Consider the following 20,359-nt stretch of genomic DNA (forward strand, 5'->3'; position numbering starts at 1 on the left):
CTGTACAGTAAAGTACACAAAAGCACAACCACTTGTAGGGGATGGACGCATGGGACAATGTCTGTACGCCAGACACGTGAACTTACGTGATTGGGCATGCAAACTCACGTTTGCAACTTTAAAAGTTCACAACTGAAGGTTCGTATGCAGGGGACTTACTGTATCATATAAGGATGGGAAGAAGCTAAGCAAGAGTGCCATTTCACGTGAAGTCTCAGATTCACCCCGAGCTCTGGAGCGTCAATGACACCTCACTGTTTGTCCTCCTTGGAGTGAGAGAGCTGGGCTTCTCTACTTCCACACCAGTCTGTCACTGGTAACGGGCGACAATGATGGATGAGCGGAGGGAGGGGATGAAACTCCCAGGCATTTCAGGAATAGGCAGGGCGTCTCCAGGGTCCTGGGTGCCGGGAGGGAGCCACTTGCTGCAGAGCAGGCAGACGTCAGAGGAAGGGTGCCAGATACGGTTAAAGGATCACATATGGTTCCAGGGATCTGGGTGCACACCAACAAAGTCCTCTCTCAGAGCCATGGAAGGGAGGGCCTTCTAGCAAAAGAACTAGCTGAGCGAAGGTGTAAAAAATGATATGTGCTTAGAAAAATGGACTCAGTGTTCCTCAACATAAAGGGCGAATAGAACATAAGGGACAACAGGCTAAAGAGCTATAGTGTGGTTAGACTTCTGTGGTGCCAAGGGGGAAACATGCCAGCAGGCTCAGGAGACGCAGGGATCTCAAGTAAGTCTAAGGAGAACTGCAGTATATGGACACGTGATGGAGGCTGATTCTGGAAGGCGATTCAAGATTCGAGGATACCCTGAGGATCTCACAGGCAGGAGTTAATGGATTAGTACTTTAGTTCTCTGACAGATTTTCTCAAACTTTCCTGGTTCAGAAATCCAGGGTTGAGAATCTCTTGGCCTAAATAAACATCACTAACCTTGTCCGATCAGAACTTTTTGTATCAGCACGCTTCTGAATTTGCTGTAAAACTTCGGGGAGGTGCCTGACCCTGGTGCCCAGCAGCTGTCACCAGGAGTACAGGGCAATATGTCATAGGTCACAGCTACCCGGACACATGTCACAGGACACAGCAGGGAGATTAAAGGACTGGTGGCCGTGGTACGGGCGCTGTGATTGGTCAGAATAAACCTTCCAGGAGCCGGATGGAGAAGATCCTTGTATCATTATCCATGGCTGTGTAGCCAACTATGCAGGACCAGGACTAGGGTGAGGTGAGGGAGGTGAGTAAGGCGCCTTCGGTACAAAATGTAAGGAAGCTCACGTTCAGGGTCGCGGAAATATGAGTGAAGTCCTGCTTACATTTTGCACCCTGGGTGCTCACTTCCCTGACCCTAGTTCCAATCTTCAGCCACCCGAAAACTGAGTGGTTTGGCTCACAATCCCGTGGGTTGGTAATCTGGGGTGAGCTGAGCTGGGCAGTTCTTCTGCTGGTCTAGGCTGGGCTTGTCCATGTGTCTGTGGTCAGCTGGGTCTGGCGGGTTGATGATGGCCTTGGCTGGAATGTCTAGGGTGACTGGACCCTCCCTCCTTGTGGTCTGTCATCCACTGACTTGCTCATGTGGATGTCTAAAGGTCTCAAAGGAAAGCAAGAGAGGGCTTCTTCATGTGTCACATGTCAACTTTGCTCTTGTCCCATCAGCCAAAGCAAATCACACGCCCAAGCCCAAGTTAAAGTGGTGGAGAAGAAGACTCCATCTCTTGATGGGAAGAACTGCAAAGTCAGTTTGCAAAGGTGCATACACACAGGGAAGGGAAAATTTCATTGCCACTTTTCAATTTACCAAAATCTCATGTGCAGAGGAAAGGAACATGGTTTCCATCCCATGGCCAAGGGGGCCATGGATGTCTTTTAAGCTAGGGAGTCATGATCAGATTGGGTGGCGAGAGATGTCACTGTGGCAGCTGCAAGAAAGAAGGAAGACTGGCAGTGTGAGGTGGGAGATGGGAAACAATCAGGTGCAGGTGAAAAGTGATGAAATCTTGTACCAGGAGAGCAGCAGTCAGGATGGAGAAGAGAGGGCAGGGTCAGGAAAGTTTAACAGAATGAACAATCATGGATGATGTAATTGGCTGGAAAAGAGAACTGTGGGAGTGCAGATTGAAGCCACTTCCCGGTCAGGGTTTCCGAATTTAGCTGGGCTCTCAATGATTCCCTCTTCCCGTGGTCGGTCCAGCCTTCACTTTTTTAAAGAAATGATTTTTAATGGCCTTTTCCATTACGCTTTATCACAGGGCATTGAATATAGTTCCCTGTGCTATACAGTAGGACCTTGTTGTTTATCTGTTCTCTATATAATAGCTTGCATCTGCTAATCACAAACTCCCACTCCGTCCCTTCCCTGCCCCCACAGCCTTCACTTTCAAAACCCCTTCCATTGTCATTCCTGTTCTCTCTCAGCTGACCATCTTGCCTCCTGATTTACCAAGAAAATTGAGGTCAACACGGCACCATCAACCCAACTTCCGTCTTCCTCCATCTACTCCTCACGTTCCTCTTTAACTTGTTTGTGTTTGCACCCAGTGTGACTATTTGCCAGGGCTCTCCAAGGACAGTCTCTTCCCACCCAAGCTTAAGACCTCTTCCTGTGATCGCCATCCCATCTTCTCTGCTCTCCTTGAATCTCACTCTATCTCCTTTTACAAAAGGTGATTGTCCCTGTTATAAAGTTTGAGCATTATGGGGACAAAGACATTAAATCTATTATAATATATTATAGAGGCGCATTTGCAAAATTTCTTTTATGAGTACAGCTGGCAAATAGTCAAGGACTTTTTTTTTTTTAAACTTATAACAACATTTATCTTTTTTAAAAAAATTATTTATTTATTTATTTTTGGCTGTGTTGGGTCTTCGTTTCTGTGCAAGGGCTTTCTCTAGTTGTGGCAAGCGGGGACCACTCTTCATCGCGGTGCGCGGGCCTCTCACTATCGTGGCCTCTCTTGTTGCGGAGCACAGGCTCCAGACGCGCAGACTCAGTAGTTGTGGCTCACGGGCCTAATTGCTCCGCGACATGTGGGATCCTCCCAGACCAGGGCTCGAACCCGTGTCCCCTGCATTGGCAGGAAGACTCTCAACCACTGCGCCACCAGGGAAGCCCCAATAGTCAAGCACTTTAAAACCAGTTTGGACATTTTGTACAAATAACGTGGCCCATAATGAAGTTTCTTTGTTCCTGGTTCCAACTTTGGAAAAGGGTATGAAAAGGGTTAACCCGAGTCTGCACACCATCGCTTCCTTCTGGGTAACTCTGGTGGTGTTTTACCTGAGGCAATAAATTGTCAGTGAGGTGCTCTGGGGCCCAAAAGAGATGGAAATACTGGAAGAAGATCAGAGGGTAAGGACAGACATGACTGAGGGAGTAGGAGGGATTCGTTTATGTGGAAACATGAAAGCAAGACTAACTAGGCAGTGACTAATGATATGATAACTGTCTACAAACACCCATGTGTATGGTGTGAATGCCAAGAAGTCATTGCCTCATTCGGCACAAAGTTACAGTCTGAGCGGTAACACGGTAGACGAGAAAAAAAAAAAAGAAAAGAAAAAGAAAAATAGAGCATCCTTAATTACAGTCACAGAAGAAAAAAAAAAAGAGTAGAGATTGACATGATTTCATGAAGACTACTTCCTTTCTCTAAGGACAACTCCTATTAATTAATTAATTAATTCCTTTCTTTAACAAACTTGAAATACTTAAGGAGCTATGAAGAAGACACCTCTTCAGCTTTCCCCATCCCACCTCAGAGGTCCCAGTTGCTAACCTTTCCTTCATTTCCTGAGTGGCTTCCTGAATCCTCTCCATTCAATGTTCGGCCAAGAAATTATTGCTAAAAAGGCCAAAGCAATAGCATTTTGATGTATAATTGAACTCATCTCAGGAAAAAAAAAAAATCCACAGAAGGCTTGACACTGCATTCAAGTTTCCTGTTGATCCTGGAAGCATGCCATCCTAGAAGGATGAAGGTTCAGCATGGGGGGGTCACCACCACTGTAAAAGCCCACCAAGGTTTGTGTCACGGACTCCAGGTCAGCACACTGCTCAGTACTCCCGCGTCATGAACAAATTCTCCCCTTGTCCCGTGTGACATTGACTCACCCCTACAATCATCGTCTTCATGGGTCACCAGGGCCATTGCAAGGCCCATGTCAAAGCAGACGTACGGACAGTGCGCCTCCTCTGGGGAAATTTATCACGAACATCACTGAAGCAAAGGAAATCGCAGTTGCACAATGACCAATTCATTCAAGAAACCCACATGGAGTGCAGACATCACGCTAGGCTTTCTGCCGAAAGCTTAAAGCTGGTCTCACGAGGAATGCCGGAGACATGGTCTCAGCTTCAAGGAGCTGCCTGAGGGCTGCTTGCACCACTAGGTACACTGAGTTACGAACTGCATTACACAGTGTCCGTGTCTAAGGCTGTGTGGAATGATGGTAATGGAGGGTCATGGGAGTTAGGTGTGTGGATGGCATAGGGCCAGACAGGAAGGAGTTGGAAATTCAGAAACAGTTTGAAGGAGGAAGCCAAGAAAGCTTAGTTAATTGTGGAGGGATGCGGATTAGAGGTGGGAAAATTAATAATGTATTAGACCAAGCACAGAGAAAGTGTGAGTCTGAGAATCCTGTGCTAGCTCCCAGAGACAGCTCAGACAGAAGGGGAGGGCCTTGTGAAAAGGTCAGGCAACCTACTCACAGCATCTTGAACAGAATGAGACTGGGAACTATGGATAAAGGCACAGACTGCTGAACTTTTGGAACTGAACTACCAACTTTCTTTTTTTTAACTCCACTGATAACTTCAGGAACAATAGGAGTTTTACAAAATTTTATTTAATTGAAGTATGGTTAATTTACAATGTTGTTAGTTTCAGGTGTACGGTGAAAGGATTCAGATACATATATATATTCTTTTCCAGATTCTTTTTCATTATAGGTTATTACAAGATATTGAATATAGTTCCCTATGCTATACGGTAGGCCCTTGTTGTTTATCTATTTTACATACAGTAGTGTGCAGAATTACCAACTGTCAAAAAGAAAATGGGCTTTAGATGTTGAACGGGTCTTTATCGCCATCAAGTGGTGGAACAAGGTAGCTCTAAAATAATCGGCTGTGAATTAATTTTTTTAAGCCACAGAGAGGCTGGAAGTTGTTAAATTTGAAAGTAGAGTTTGAAAGTCTTTATTCCTTTAGCACACCATCACAATTTTGGAGCTTTTCCTCTTTTTATGTGTTTTGTGTTAGTTGTCCTCTGATTTCTACTTCTAGCTAGATCAGCTGATGCCTCTAGCTTTAGTTGCTGACGACTGTATGGTTGGAGAAATGCTGCCACCTTGTGGGCAATGTGAAAAGAAGCACTGAGGGCAAAAAATAAATGGTTTAGCTTTGTGAGAGGGAAAATTGTGAGGCTGGCAGAACGAACCTTCGACATTTCTGTCTTCCTTTTTGCAGGGAAAGGACATACGCTATTTTTGAATTGTAGTTTGGTCACTTCTGTGTGGCTATAGGTAAATGAATTTTTTAGCCTTACTTTCCTTGTCTGTAAAGCACACACAATGACACATATATAACACAATAAGTATTATTTTCCTTATTTTTTGTCTTCTTTCTTACAAGAGCTTCTTGTCTTTTTCTATCCCCCAAATAGAAAAAAAGCGGCCTGTTTACGTTAATTTTCCTAAAGTATGCGTAACCGCTCTGCTCTTTTATAGTTATGGCAGTCCATGAAGTGCAGGGGTACAAAAATAAATCTTTATTTTTACAACTGAACATAATCTTCTAGACCTTGAATCTTCCCCACCCCTCTCTTTGCCAATTTCTAGCTTTTTGAGTTCCACTCGGTAGAATTCCAGTCAAAATGATGATTCAGTCCACTGGGTCCCTGTTTAACGCCCCCACGGCCACTTCCTCCCACAGGTCACCTTGGGCCAGTCATCATTTACTCTGGTCCCGGTCCTGCACACACGACAGATCCTGAGCGCAGGGGAGCCCACAGGACTCACAAGACACAGGTTTCCCAGAAAACAGTTCAAGGACGTTGCCTAAATCCTATCTACTTAAGAACATGGAACCATGGCTTACATATTCTTTTTCTTCCTGTTTCTTTACAGTGGTAAAGGGAGAGATAGATAATAAAACTGGGAAAATGCTTTTTAGGAAATCATTATTTTCAACAATGAATAAGAAACAGGGCCACTGATTTCCATTTTCCAGAATAAACACCTCGAAAGATGGGAACCCGTGAACCGGAAACCTGCGAAATTCCTACATGACTTAAATTTCCCAAGACATTTTGCTTATTTCCTGCAGGTCCCAAGTGCCACCTGCCTTCTTTAATAGTATGGTAGTTGAGGAAAACACAGATTCCCAAACCTTATGTGGCAGATCCTGAGGGCTCTGGATTTTCTGGGGAAATCTTGCCCTTCCCGGTGGCCAGCAGGGGGAGGCCTGCGGCTTTCTCTGAGAGGAAGGCTTGGCCTCAGCTTGGGGTCTCCTTGGCCCCTTCCCACTCCACCGATCCTTCTCCCTGCAGGATTCTTAGCTTTGCTTATCTTTAATTTACAATATAAGAACAATAGAATCATAGATGCTTCAGCTCCAGAGGGACCAGCCCTATTTACAAATATATTTCTTAGGAAACACTTAGAAGGCCTCAACCTTGAGTTTTAGGTAAATGTGGAAGAAGGAGCAATTACATAATAAAGTCATTTCTGTGACAAGTGTAGTAATTGCTGAGGGGTGAGGAATGGGTTTAGGTGGGATTTCCAAAACGTCTCCGAAAATTACTCTGCAAAGTTTAGACACAGGTAAGATGGGTGGGTATTGTGGCTGGGTTGCTACCTGTTACCTGGTAGTGTTTTGTTACTACACGTGCAGGGCATTACCTTCAGGGAGAGGGCACCTGGTTTCCATTATCGCCTTGGGTTCCTACTTTGTTTCTGAAAGGTGTTTCCGAATATCTCGACGTGCCCGCCGGTGGGCCCAGCAGAGCTCACCGTCAGCCTGTCGCTCAGGAGTCCCGCAGGGGAACATTCTTTTAGCTCATCTCCTTCCAATAGTGACAAAGGTATTTTGCCTCCCACTCAATTCCATCTCTCCGCAGCCCTTCGGCTCCTTGGAAACATTTCGATCAGAGGCGGGTCGTCAGGTAGGCGGTATGGACAATTCCTTTTCCTTGATGCAGGGGCGGGGGTGAGTCAGCCCACAGCAGCAGGCACGTGCGTGAAACGTGTGCACGCGTTCCCGCCTCCCAGGCGCCCATCCCAAGCTCTGCGTCTGGGTCTGACCCTGTCCTCACCAACACCAGGGACCAATGATCATGATACTTCCTCTTTTCTGATGCTTTGGGATAGAATTATTATAAGTAAGTGATCCTGACCTGGAGTTCGTGGATAGGTTTCAGAGGACCTGTGACCTCCTGAAATTGTAAGTGATGTGTATTTGTATGTGTTTTGCTATGTATTTTTTTTAAATTAATTAATTATTTATTTATTTTTGGCTGTGTGTTGGGTCTTCGTTTCTGTGCGAGGGCTTTCCTCTAGTTGTGGCAAGTGGGGGCTACTCTTCATCGCGGTGCGCAGGCCTCTCACTATCGCGGCCTCTCCTGTTGCGGAGCACAGGCTCCAGACGCGCAGGCTCAGTAGTTGTGGCTCACGGGCCTAGTTGCTCCGCGGCATGTGAGATCTTCCCAGACCAGGGCTCGAACCCGTGTCCCCTGCATTAGCAGGTGGAAGCCCCTGTATTTTTTTCTGAAGAGAAATTCCATATATTTCCTAGAATTCTCAGAAGGACTCATAATTCCTCAATGGCTTGTTAAATGGCTTTCCAGAGAATACCAATCTGGTCCTTCAGACCAGTGAGTTACCTTCTTGGGACCCAACTGTTCCATCTGCTAAAAGGAAAAGATGAAAGTCAACCAACATCCACGGAACATCATCTCTATGCCAGGCACGTCCATAAAAAGTGGCTCATCTCATCATCTCAACAACCACGCAAGGTCACTACCATTCCCCTGTTCGCAGATGGGGGAGTGGAAGGCCACAGGGGTCAAGTAACTTGCCCAACAAAACCTGGCATTCAGGTAAGAACAGGCAAACCGGAGATATTGCGGGTTTGGTTCCAGACCACTGCAATAAAGTGAATATTGCAATAAAGTGAGTCACACGATTTTTTTCGGTTTCCCAGTGCATATAAAAGTTATCTCTATACTATACTGTACTTTATTAAGTGTGCAATAGCATTATGTCTAAAAAAAATCAATGCACATACGTTAATTAAAAAATACTTTAGGGCTTCCCTGGTGGCACAGTGGTTGAGAATCAGCCTGCCAATGCAGGGAACACGGGTTCGAGCCCTGGTCTGGGAAGATCCCACATGCTGTGGAGCAGCTGGTCCCGTGAGCCACAATTACTGAGCCTGCGTGTCTGGAGCCTGTGCTCCGCAACAAGAGAGGCCACGATAGTGAGAGGCCCGCGCACTGCGATGAAGAGTGGCCCCCGCTTGCCACAATTGGAGAAAGTCTTCGCACAGAAACGAAGACCCAACACAGCCATAAATAAATAAATAAATAAATAAATAAATACTTTATTGCTAAAAAAAATGCTAACCATCATCTGAGCCTTTCAGCAAAGGGTAATCTTTTTGCAATAGTAACATCAAAGATCACCGATCACAATCACCTATAACAAATATAATAATAAAGAAAAAGTTTGAAATACTGCAAGAGTTACCAACATGTGACACAGAGACATGAAGCAAGCAAACGTTGTTGGAAAAATGGGCCCAATTGACTCATTCCACGCAAGGTTGCCACAGACCTTCAATTTGTAAAAAAAAAAAAAAAGCATTATCTGCAAAGGGCAATACAGCAAAGTGCAATAAAATGAGATATGCCTTAACACAGGGAGATCAGCTGGGTGGTTTGTGACCACCTAGAGGGGTGGGATAGGGAGGGTGAGAGGGAGGGAGGGAGATGCAAGAGGGAAGAGATATGGGAACATATGTATATGTATAACTGATTCACTTTGTTATAAAGCAGAAACTAACACACCATTGTAAAGCAATTATACTCCAATAATGATGTTAAAAAAAAAAAAAGAGATATGCCTGTATTCCAGACTCCAAGATGCACACCTCAGCTGCCACCCCCAGGCACTGATGAGCCGGCATCCCGCTTGGCTTCTTTGTCAACTCTCTCTTCATTCTTCCTCTTCAGCCACACTCTGTTCTGTGAAAATCAACCCATTCCTATCTGGCGGGTGTCTGACCCTTTTCCTCACTCGTTCTTTGCCTACACGCTGGTGGGCCTTGGGTCAAATCTGCCCTGCAGGTATTTTTTACGATGAACAGTATTTTACCAATATTTAGGAAGTAGAATAATTCACATAAAAGTTTGGATACCAGACTGCTTTGGAAAAAAATCAGAAGATCCGGCAACACCAAGCCCACGTTCTCTCCTGATCAGCGCGGGCTGGGGCTGAGTAGACAGGCCAGTGTTCTTCAGATCACCGCGGTCCCCACCACCCACTCTGGACTCTCCTCCTGGCCAGCGCATCACTCCGCCACGTCATCTGCTGGGGGCCTTCGGCATCTGAGTATTCAACTCTTGTCTTCTCCCTTCTCTTGCTTTCTTCTTCTCCCTCCCTCTGGCTTCCATACTCACCCAGCTACGGGCTCTCCCTCCCCACAGTAAACTCCTGGGTGTCTTTGCCTTTCTCTCTCATGCTCATCTCTGCTCTCTTTCCCCTTCTGTCCTAATAAAGAACCACAGACAAAGAGAGACAAATGGAGACAATGCCGTCCCTCCACTAGAACGTCTGAGCAAGGCACTAAGTAGGGCGAAGTGGCCCAGGGCTTCCGCTGGTCAATTAATATCTCCTTTCTAGTGTTTCCCTTAAAAAGAAAAGGAACAACCTGACGCACATGAGCATTTTAGATGCCAGTTTTATCCCAACTGTCTTGCCTCTCAAAACAAACTGAAAAAAAAGCAAAATGATCAAATCGGAGGTACTGAGGAAACAACTGCAGGTACATTGATTCCGTCTGTGCCTCCCATCTTCTGGACCCTGTCACACACTCAGACACTTGCAGTTTCTTGGCTGCTGAAGGCTTTTTCTGGGATGCTGGGTGTGTGATTGATTTTCAGCATTCCACTCTCTGAGTTAAGCTTCTCAAGGCTAATGTGATTGGCTGTGCCACCGCGTGGACTCATTTTATGGAGATTTTCTTCAGTGTTAAGTTATGCTCAAGTTCCAACGTGTCACCCTTTCTCTTTTGCAAATCTGGGAAGCAGGAGATGAGGGGGAAAGATGCCCTGGGGGATAGCGTAGTACTAAGGGTTGCCCTCCTAATGGCAAAAGTGCATTTATCAAGTTCTCTAGGGTCAAAGTTCCTGCTCAGTTCAGGGATGGGAAGAGGGGAAGGTCAGTCCCTCGGGGAGAGAGTGGCACATGTTATTTGTGAAGAAACCCACAAGACCCTGCTAGTGGCTGTCATCTTGCCCCTGCCAAATTTACACACAGCGCGACCTTCAGTGCCCCACTCTTTGTTCAATGGACTTGTCCTAAGTTGTATGTCATTGCAATGGGTTTGGTGAATGGAAACCTATTTTCCCATTGGCAGTGGGCATCCCACTTCAGAGACGTTTAATCAGAATCTCTGGCTGATCTTTAGTAGATAGTGCCTCTTACCTCTAAGTTTACTTACCCATACCAATTTCTTCATTACATTTTCCATCGTGGTTACACCTCATACGTTTAACGAAATCAGCTGGTCCCATGACTTTAAACTTGAAGACTAGAGATCCCCGAGGGTAGCTAAGTTTGTGCAGGAGGCCAGGACACTGGCACTGCCGGTACTAGTCTGTACTGACTACTGACAGAATGATGAAGGATGGGCTAAACTGTGTGAGAACACAGCTAGGTGGCAGCGGGGCGCTGCCCCCAGGTGGAGCTCCCCCTGCATACCCTGCACCAGCAGAGGACCCCGCAGGGGAATCCTTTGGCAGCAGCCGCTTCACTGTCTGCAAAATATCGTTGGTGGTATTAATCTGAAGCACTCCTTGTTTTCCTGCTCTATAGTTTCCAGTGCGGCGTGAAATGGAAGGCCAATGTATGGAGGAGTAGGTAGGGACAGAGAGTTACCTGTACTGTGGTTTCTTCTCATCTGTCTTAACTCCCTTCTCTTCGCTTGTGGGCCACAGTGGACATCATTCTTCTAGGGAACAAAATGTACCTTCCAGGGCTTCCCTGGTGGCGCAGTGGTTGAGAGTCTGCCTGCCAATGCAGGGGACATGGGTTCGAGCCCTGGTCTGGGAGGATCCCACATGCCGCGGAGCAACTGGGCCCGTGAGCCACAACTACTGAGCCTGCGCGTCCGGAGCCTGTGCCCCGCAACAAGAGAGGCCGCGACAGTGAGAGGCCCGCGCACCGCGATGAAGAGTGGCCCCCGCTTGCCGCAACTACAGAAAGCCCTCGCACAGAGACCAAGACCCAACACAGCCAAAAATAAATAAATAAATAAATATAATTTTTAAAAAAATGTACCTTCCAGGCATTGTGGAGCCTGTCTCTGCCCTCCTAATGCCTTTGACGGAGGCCCTGATGTTGGTGTGTGGTGTGTCCAGGAATCGCATGAAACCTGATAAGATTTCCAGAAGACCTGCCATCTGTCTGCTCTCTTCTGTCTCCTGATGGACCATTGCCCACTGTGAAATCGTACATTCAGGGAACGCTTTACCTGACCTTGAAGAGCTTATTTAAGGTTCAAGAGTTTTGATTTCAACCTGAGACCTGCCACCAATGTGTCCTATGGCCTCGGACTGTTCATTGGGCTTCTCGAGTTCTCTCTTTCATGCACTCATATGTAGGATTGTTAAACAAAGCGTGTCTTTCTTTTTGGAAAATATTAGCTGCTTCTTTTAAGGAATGTAGTTCAAATATTTCATATATCTACCAGATGCCTGTAAAACACTATAGTAGATACTGGGGTAGGGGAGGAGATTCAAAGCAAAGAAAGGAACCAAGAACTCTATGATGAGGGTGTTATTCCCACTTTACACATAAGTAAACTGAGGCTTGGAGAAGCTAATTAAATCATAAAAGGGCCACCAACCTTGGAAGCTCTGGCATTCAAACACAAGTAGATTTAATATCAAAGGCTATGCGTGTCCTTCTCATTGTCCCATATTTGCTACAAAAATGATTGAAATATGGCTTCTGTCCCCAAGGGGCTTTCAGTGTAGAATGGGTGATAGTACATAAACAATAGCTACAATTCAAGAAATAGTTTTAAGTTCTGCATAACAGAAAAAGCATGCAGCTGTGGGAGAATAGTAAATGCAACAATTACTTAGGGTTATGTTTGGGTCTTTGTTATTGGTAGTGTTGTTACCATAGTTACAGCTTGAACCTTTCTTAGAATTCTGAATTAAAAGCCGCACAGATGTCTATGATGATACTCTGACATTAATGGCTAAATCCGTGCCATAGATGACAGCAAATGCTGGTGTCAAAGATGTTCAGGGAGTGGTAAATGTTCCAACAGCTGTGGGGGTCAGGCACTGGGGCGTTCCCCCGACTCCACCCTGCCCTTTCTACCCACGGTTCACAATTTAAGCCTCTTTGCAGCACAGTGATGTAGCCAGCTCCTCTAGGAACCGGGGCTGATCTGAGCTCGCCCTGCCCGTGCTACCTAAGGTGAAGCGAACACCACTCCTCAAACGTGGGAATGAAGGATTTCGAAAGTCCCACTGCAACATTCCGTAAGGGACCAAACACTCATGCTCAGCAAAGGTTAAACCCCAGACCGGATTCCAGATTCTTATCCTCTGAAGCTCTAGGAGAGAGTTATTACTGCATTCAGAGAATAAGGATCTGGCCCAATAAAAACAAGCCAAGTTATAACTGTGTGACAAACACATTCTGCTTGTAACTCTCAACTAAGAGGCATTCCGCGCTAGATGTGCAGCCCCATGACCGTTGTTCCTGTCACACCCAAAGCAGCTTCATCTGATTTTTAGGTATGGCATTCTTGGGATCAGACCCACCAGGTTCTGCAGCCCCAGAAGGCTGCTGGGTTTGGAACACCTGTAGCCAGTGCACGGGGATTAAGAAGCACTTGTTCCAGCCCTAAACCTTGCCAAATGTCTCCACACCACAGAAATGGGATCTGGCCTGTGCGGAGGCCAGAGGGCCCCCGGCTCGCATCACATTCTTCCAGGCTTAATCTACCCAACAACCAAAGTGGAAACAGCTATCCCCGACCCCGTGGCCAACCGAGTGTACAATAGAGTCTACTGTGGCCACAGAGCAGGCTTCATGGGTGACTGACTCTGCCCTACATTCCCCCAGAGAGCTTTCTAGAACTCTGCTGAGGGCACGATTTGGGGGACAACAGTTCTTTCACAGGAAGGAGAATAACCTAATATGCATCTGGAAAAAGGTGAAGCTTTGAATGGCAATGACAGTTTAGTTCATGTTTATCTCTAAATTTCTTCTTTGATTCAGTGGAACAGGTAAGACGTTATGGATGTGGCACAATAATACAGAACAGGTGGTTCTGGAAATTCTGTTACAGTTATGATCTTGTGCCTTCAAGTGGGACCCAGCTGGATGGGCGGACATACAGTGTCTTCAGGGCATCTCTCCGTGACTTTATTCCTCAGAGCAGGAACTGGGCAAGGCAGCTTGGCGCTGACTTCACAAAGTATGGCCAGGTGAGCTCTCTGAATCGGTTCCAGGAAAGGCGGAGCCCTGATGGTGCTTCAGGTTTTCTTACCCCCCTTGGCCAGCTCCCCGGAGGAGGACTTTTCAAAGACAAGAGACAAGTGTCATCTAGTGTTTGTTTAATAGTTTTGTTCACACTAAATCCATAATTTCCAAAAGTATTTCTAACAAGGGTCCCTTTGTCACCTAACCTGTCTCATTTTCATTTCCTTTATCCTGTCTCTTCTTCCTTCAGAGGGAAGATAATAGAGTATCCTGCAGGAGACTTGGACCTGATTTTTTTCCCCCCGAAACTCTGATTGAGGAGAAACCAAGAAAAATGTCATTTAAAATTATTTCAAGTATTTCCTGCCTTATTAGAAATGGCAGGTTGGATTTACCTTTGGGACATACTATCCTTTTGTTCTGGGCAAAACTAAAAGAAAGCAGAAATACTTTATTGGTAGACCAGTTTCGTCTTGAAAAGTAGCCATCACTGTTCTTGGAAGAAAAACTCAATGCAGTGAAGCAACTGAAAACTGAGAAGTGAAATGTTCTGTTGGTAATGCAGTCAGTGAACGTTAGGAACACTGCCTCTCTTATTTCTTGCTGTATTGTGAATGCTGAGAAGGGGTAGTGTCTGTTGCCCAGGAGGCACTCATTGCATATGTGCTGACTGATGGCCTGACCTGTGGCTACAACTTTAGAAGTTATGGGGGTTCCTTTGTTCCAGATTGGGTGGGTTTCTCATCCTGGACTGCAAGAAGGTGGGCCTTACCTTAAGCAAATACTATGTGTTTCTCAAGTGGTGTCCAACTTGAATTCTTACAAAATAATCATTTAAAACGCACCAGGAAAAAAGCATTTAGAGGACCCCACTGTGAAACTTTTGTGGTGATTATCTTATAAAGATGAAGGTGGAATATGTCTTATTTGTTTGCTTTTGTTTTTTAAAGCAGGCCGTGTTTGCAATTCATTGGGATTACTACCACTGACAGAACTGAGAGTTTCTTTTGCCCCCAAAACTCTGTGTTTGTTTTCTTTTTACTTTCTTTTTTTTTTCCACCACAAAATTTCCTTTTGGTTTTTATTTTTCATTCTTAAACAAGCCGTCCATCCCACAGGCTACTCTCTGGCCACCTGTGTGTTGCCCGGACTGATGTTCCATCAGCCCGTTGGAAATTTCTTACATTGTTGGAAATGATTATATCTCACCATATCAATTTCCCTGAATATCCCTGCTGAGGTCTTACAGGAAATCTGTTCTGCATGCATGCAACTTTTGTTCACTGATGGGAAGGGGTCTCCTTTGTGCCCCTCAGGAACATTGAGAGGGGAAGATTCTGGAAAGAGACTGTGAGTTTTGGTTTGTTCTGTTCTCCAAATAGCTCCTATATGAGTGTAGTGAGAGGCAGAGGGCAAGTGCATAGAGAACCACTCATAAGTTGGAAAAAAATCATTCAGACCCCCAAGGAAGAGAGGACAAATAAAGATAAAGCCCCAGGACAACTGAAGTCACCATAAATATTTTAAAAATCATCGTATTCTTGCCTAAAGGATATAATGCATTACTAGGGAATGGACTACAGTCAGATGTATGGCATCTCAATTTAAAAGAAGACGAAGACGAAGAGGAGGAGGAGGGGAAAGAAATCCCACAAGCCAAAACAATAAAATTATTTGGTTATGTAGTACTTATGGTTGCCTAATGTGTTTTTTGTTTGTTTGTTTGTTTTTTTGTTTACAGGCCAGTCTTATCTTTATTTAAAACGTTGATTGTTTGCTCATCATGAATTTTTTTGCGTTAACTTTTTTTTATTTTTTAATTTTTAAAAATTTTATTTATTTTTTTATTGGAGTATAATTGCTTTACAGTGTTGTGTTAGTTTCTGCTGTACGATGAAGTGAATCAGCTATGCGTATACCTATATTCCCTCCCTCTTCGACCTCCCTCCCACCCGCCACATCCCACCCACGTAGGTCATCAGAGAGCACCGAGCTGAGCTTCTTGTGCTTTATAGCAGGTTCCCACTAGCTATCTATTTTACGCATGGTAGTGTATATATGTCAATCCTAATCTCCCAGTTTGTCCCACCCTCCCTTTCCCCCTCTGTGTCCACTTGCCCGTTCTCTATGTCTACATCTCTATTGCTGCCCTGCAAATAGGTTCATCTGTACCATTTTTCTAGATGTCACATATATGCATTAATATACGATATTTGTTTTTCTCTTCCTGGCTTACTCCACTCTGTACAACAGACTCTAGGTCCATCCACATCTCTACAAACGACCCAATTTCGTTCCTTTTTACGACTGAGTAATATTCCACTGTATAAATGTGTTTGTTTTTAAGCACTATTTGTCTTCAAGTACAGAAGGATCTTCTCATAACAGCTATTGATTATATGGGTTCAATACCTTGTAGGTCTGATGTTTCTGGAATCAGGGCAGCTACAGAGGATGATAGCCTAATGGATCACAGCTGTTAAGCTCCTAGGTTAAGGGTGAATCCAGTTCCTTTGTCTGTGGCCTAAAGAGTTTCTACTGTGTCTGTCACTTAAAAATACTAAGCTCACAGTTCGGTCCCACACCAGCCTCGTGGGCTCCTCCCTCCACAGCCTGTGAGTGACAGCCCTTCGCTCACACCTGACTGGGCCTCTGGAGTGAGGAGGTGCTGCACGAAAGGAAATCTGAGGCACAGAGAAGTTAACTGCTTGGTCCAAGATCACAAAGCTAAGCCATGTGGCTGACAGGGTCTTGGTGCTCTGGCCTGGTGTCAGGCCTGAGCCTCAGAGGTGGGAGAGCCGAGTTCAGGACATTGGACTACCAGACACCTCCCAGCTCCATGTAATATCAATCAGTGAGAGCTCTCCCAGAGATCTCCATCTCAACACAAAGACCCAGCTCCACTCAACGACCAGCAAGCTCCAGTGCTGGACACCCATGCCAAACAACTAGCAAGACAGGAACACAACCCCACCCATTAGCAGAGAGGCTGCCTAAAATCATAATAATGTCACAGACACCCCAAAACACACCACCGGACTCGGTCCTGCCCACCAGAAAGACAAGATCAAGCCTCATCCACCAGAACACAGGCACCAGTCCTCTCCACCAGGAAGCCTACACAACCCACTGAACCAACCTTACCCACTGGGGGCAGATACCAAAAGCAATGGGAACTACGAACCTGCAGCCTGCGAAAAGGAGACACCAAACACACTAAGTTAAGCAAAATGAGAAGACAAAGAAGCACACAGCAGATGAAGGAGCAAGGTAAAAACCCACCAGACCAAACAAATGAAGAGTAAATAGGCAGTCTACCTGAAAAAGAATTCAGAGTAATGATAGTAAAGATGATCCAAAATCTTGGAAATAGATTGGAGAAAATACAAGAAACATTTAACAAGGACCTAGAAGAACTAAAGAGCAAACAAACAATGATGAACAACACAATAAATGAAATTAAAAATTCTCTAGAAGGAATCAATAGCAGAATACCTGAGGCAGAAGAACAGGTAAGTGACCTGGAAGATAAAATAGTGGAAATAGCTACCGCAGAGCAGAATAAAGAAAAAAGAATGAAAAGAATTGAGGACAGTCTCACAGACCTCTGGGACAACATGAAATGCACCAACATTCGAATTATAGGGGTCCCAGAAGAAGAAGAGAAAAAGAAATGGACTGAGAAAATATTTGAAGAGATTATAGTTGAAAACTTCCCAAATACGGTAAAGGAAATAGTCAATCAAGTCCAGGTAGTGCAGAGAGTCCCATACCGGATAAATCCAAGGAGAAACATGCCAAGACACATACTAATCAAACTATCAAAAATTAAATACAAAGAAAAATATTAAAAGCAGCAAGGGGAAAGCGACAAATTACATAAAAGGGAATCCCCATAAGGTTAACAGTGGATCTTTCAGCAGAAACTCTGCAAGCCAGAAAGGAGTGGCAGGACATAATTAAAGTGATGAAAGGGAAAAACCTAAAACCAAGATTACTCTACCCAGCAAGGATCTCATTCAGATTCAATGGAGAAATTAAAACCTTTACAGACAAGCAAAAGCTAAGAGAATTCAGCACCATCAAACCAGCTTTACAACAAATGTTAAAGGAACTTCTTTAGGCAGGAAACACAAGAAGAGGAAAAGACCTACAATAACAAACTGAAAACAATTAAGAAAATGGTAATAAGAACATACATATCAATAATTACCTTAAATGTAAATGGATTAAATGCTCCAACCAAAAGACATAGACTGATTGAATGGATACAAAGACAAGATCTGTATATATGCTGTCTACCAGAGACCCACTTCAGACATAGGGACACATACAGTCTGAAAGTGAGAAGATGGAAAAACGATATTCCATGCAAATGGAAATCAAAAGAAAGCTGGAGTAGCAATTCTCCTATCAGACAAAATGGACTTTAAAATAAAGACTATGACAAGAGACAAAGAAGGACACAACATAATGATCAAGGGATCAATCCAAGAAGAAGATATAACAATTATAAATGTTTATGCACCCAACATAGGAGCACCTCAATACATAAGGCAAATGCTAACAGCCATAAAAGGGGAAATCGACAGTAAAACAGTCATAGTAGGGGACTTTAGCACCCCACTTTCACCAATGGACAGATCAACCAAAATGAAGATAAATAAGGAAACACAAGCTTTAAATGACACATTAAACAAGATGGACTTAATTGATATTTATAGAACATTTCATCCAAAAACAAAAGAATACCCTTTCTTCTCACGTGCTCATGGAACATTCTCCAGGATACATCATATCTTGGGTCACAAATCAAGCCTTGGTAAATTTAAGAAAATTGAAACCGTATCAAGTATCTTTTCCAACCACAATGCTATGAGACTAGATATCAATTACAGGAAAAAATCTGTAAAAAATACAAACACATGGAGGCTAAACAATACAATACTTAATAACCAAGAGGTCACTGAAGAAATCAAAGAGGAAGTCAAAAAATACCTAGAAACAAATGACAATGAAAACACAATGACCCAAAATCTATGGGGTGCAGCAAAAGCTGTTCTAACAGGGGAGTTTATAGCAATACAATCCTACCTCAAGAAACAAAAAAAAATCTCAAATAAACAACCTAACCTTACACCTAAAACAATTAGAGAAAGAAGGACAAAAAAACCCCAAAGTGAGAAGAAGGGAGGAAATCATAAAGATCAGATCAGAAATAAATGAAAAAGAAATAAAGGAAACGATAACAAAGATCAAAAAATAAAAGCTGGTTCTTTGAGGAGATAAAGAAAATTGATAAACCATTAGCCAGACTTATCAAGAAGAAAAGGGAAAACACTCAAATCAACAGAATTAGAAATGAAAAAGGAGAAGTAACAACTGACACTGCAGATTACAAAGGATCATGGGAGATTACTACAAGCAACTCTATGCCAATAAAATGGACAACCTGGAAGAAATGGACAAATTCTTAGAAAAGTACAAACTTCTGAGACTGAACCAGGAAGAAATAGAAAATATCAACAGACCAATCACAAGCACTGAAATTGAAACTGTGATTAAAATTCTTCCAACAAAGAGAAACTCAGGACCAGGTGGCTTCACAGACAAATTCTATCAAACAGTTACAGAAGAGCTAACACCTATCCTTGCAAACTCTTCCAAAATATAGCAGAGGGAGGAACACTCTCAAACTCATTCTATGAGGCCACCAGTACCCTGATACCAAAACCAGACAAAGATGTCATGCAAAAAAGAAAATAACAGGCCAATATCACTGATGAACATAGATGCAAAAATCCTCAACAAAATACCAGCAAACAGAATCCAGCAGCACATTAAAAAGATCATACACCATGATCAAGTGGGGTTTATCCCAGGAATGCAAGGATTCTTCAATATATGCAAATCTATCACTGTGATACACCATATTAACAAATTGAAGGATAAGAACCATATGATAATCTCAATAGATGCAGAAAAAGCTATTGACAAAATCCAACACCAATTTATATAAAAACTCTCTAGAAAGTAGGCATAGAGGGAACTTACCTCAACATAATAAAAGCTATATATGACAAGCCCACAGCCAACTTCGTTCTCAATGGTGAAAAATTGAAACCATTTCCACTAAGATCAGGAAAAAGACAAGGCTGCCCACTCTCACCACTATTATTCAACATAGTTTTGGAAGTTTTAGCCACAGCAATCAGAGATGAAAAATAAATAAAAGGAATCCAAATCAGAAAAGAAGTAAAGCTGTCACTGTTTGCAGAAGACATGATACTATACACAGAGAATCCTAAAAATGCCACCAGAAAATTACTAGAGCTAATCAATGAATTTGGTAAAGTTGCAGGATACAAAATTAATGCACAGAAATCTCTTGCATTCCTATACACTAATGATGAAAAATCTGAAAGAGAAATTAAGGAAACACTCCCATTTACCACTGCAACAAAAAGAATAAAATACCTGGGAATAAACCTACCTAAGGAGACAAAAGACCCGTAAGCAGAAAACTATAAGACACTGATGAAAGAAATTAAAGATGATACAAACAGATGTAGAGATATACAATGTTCTTGGATTGGAAGAATCAATATTGTGAAAATGAGTATAC

Source organism: Balaenoptera ricei, chromosome 5 (assembly GCF_028023285.1).
Source record: "Balaenoptera ricei isolate mBalRic1 chromosome 5, mBalRic1.hap2, whole genome shotgun sequence".
Lineage (NCBI taxonomy): Eukaryota > Metazoa > Chordata > Mammalia > Artiodactyla > Balaenopteridae > Balaenoptera > Balaenoptera ricei.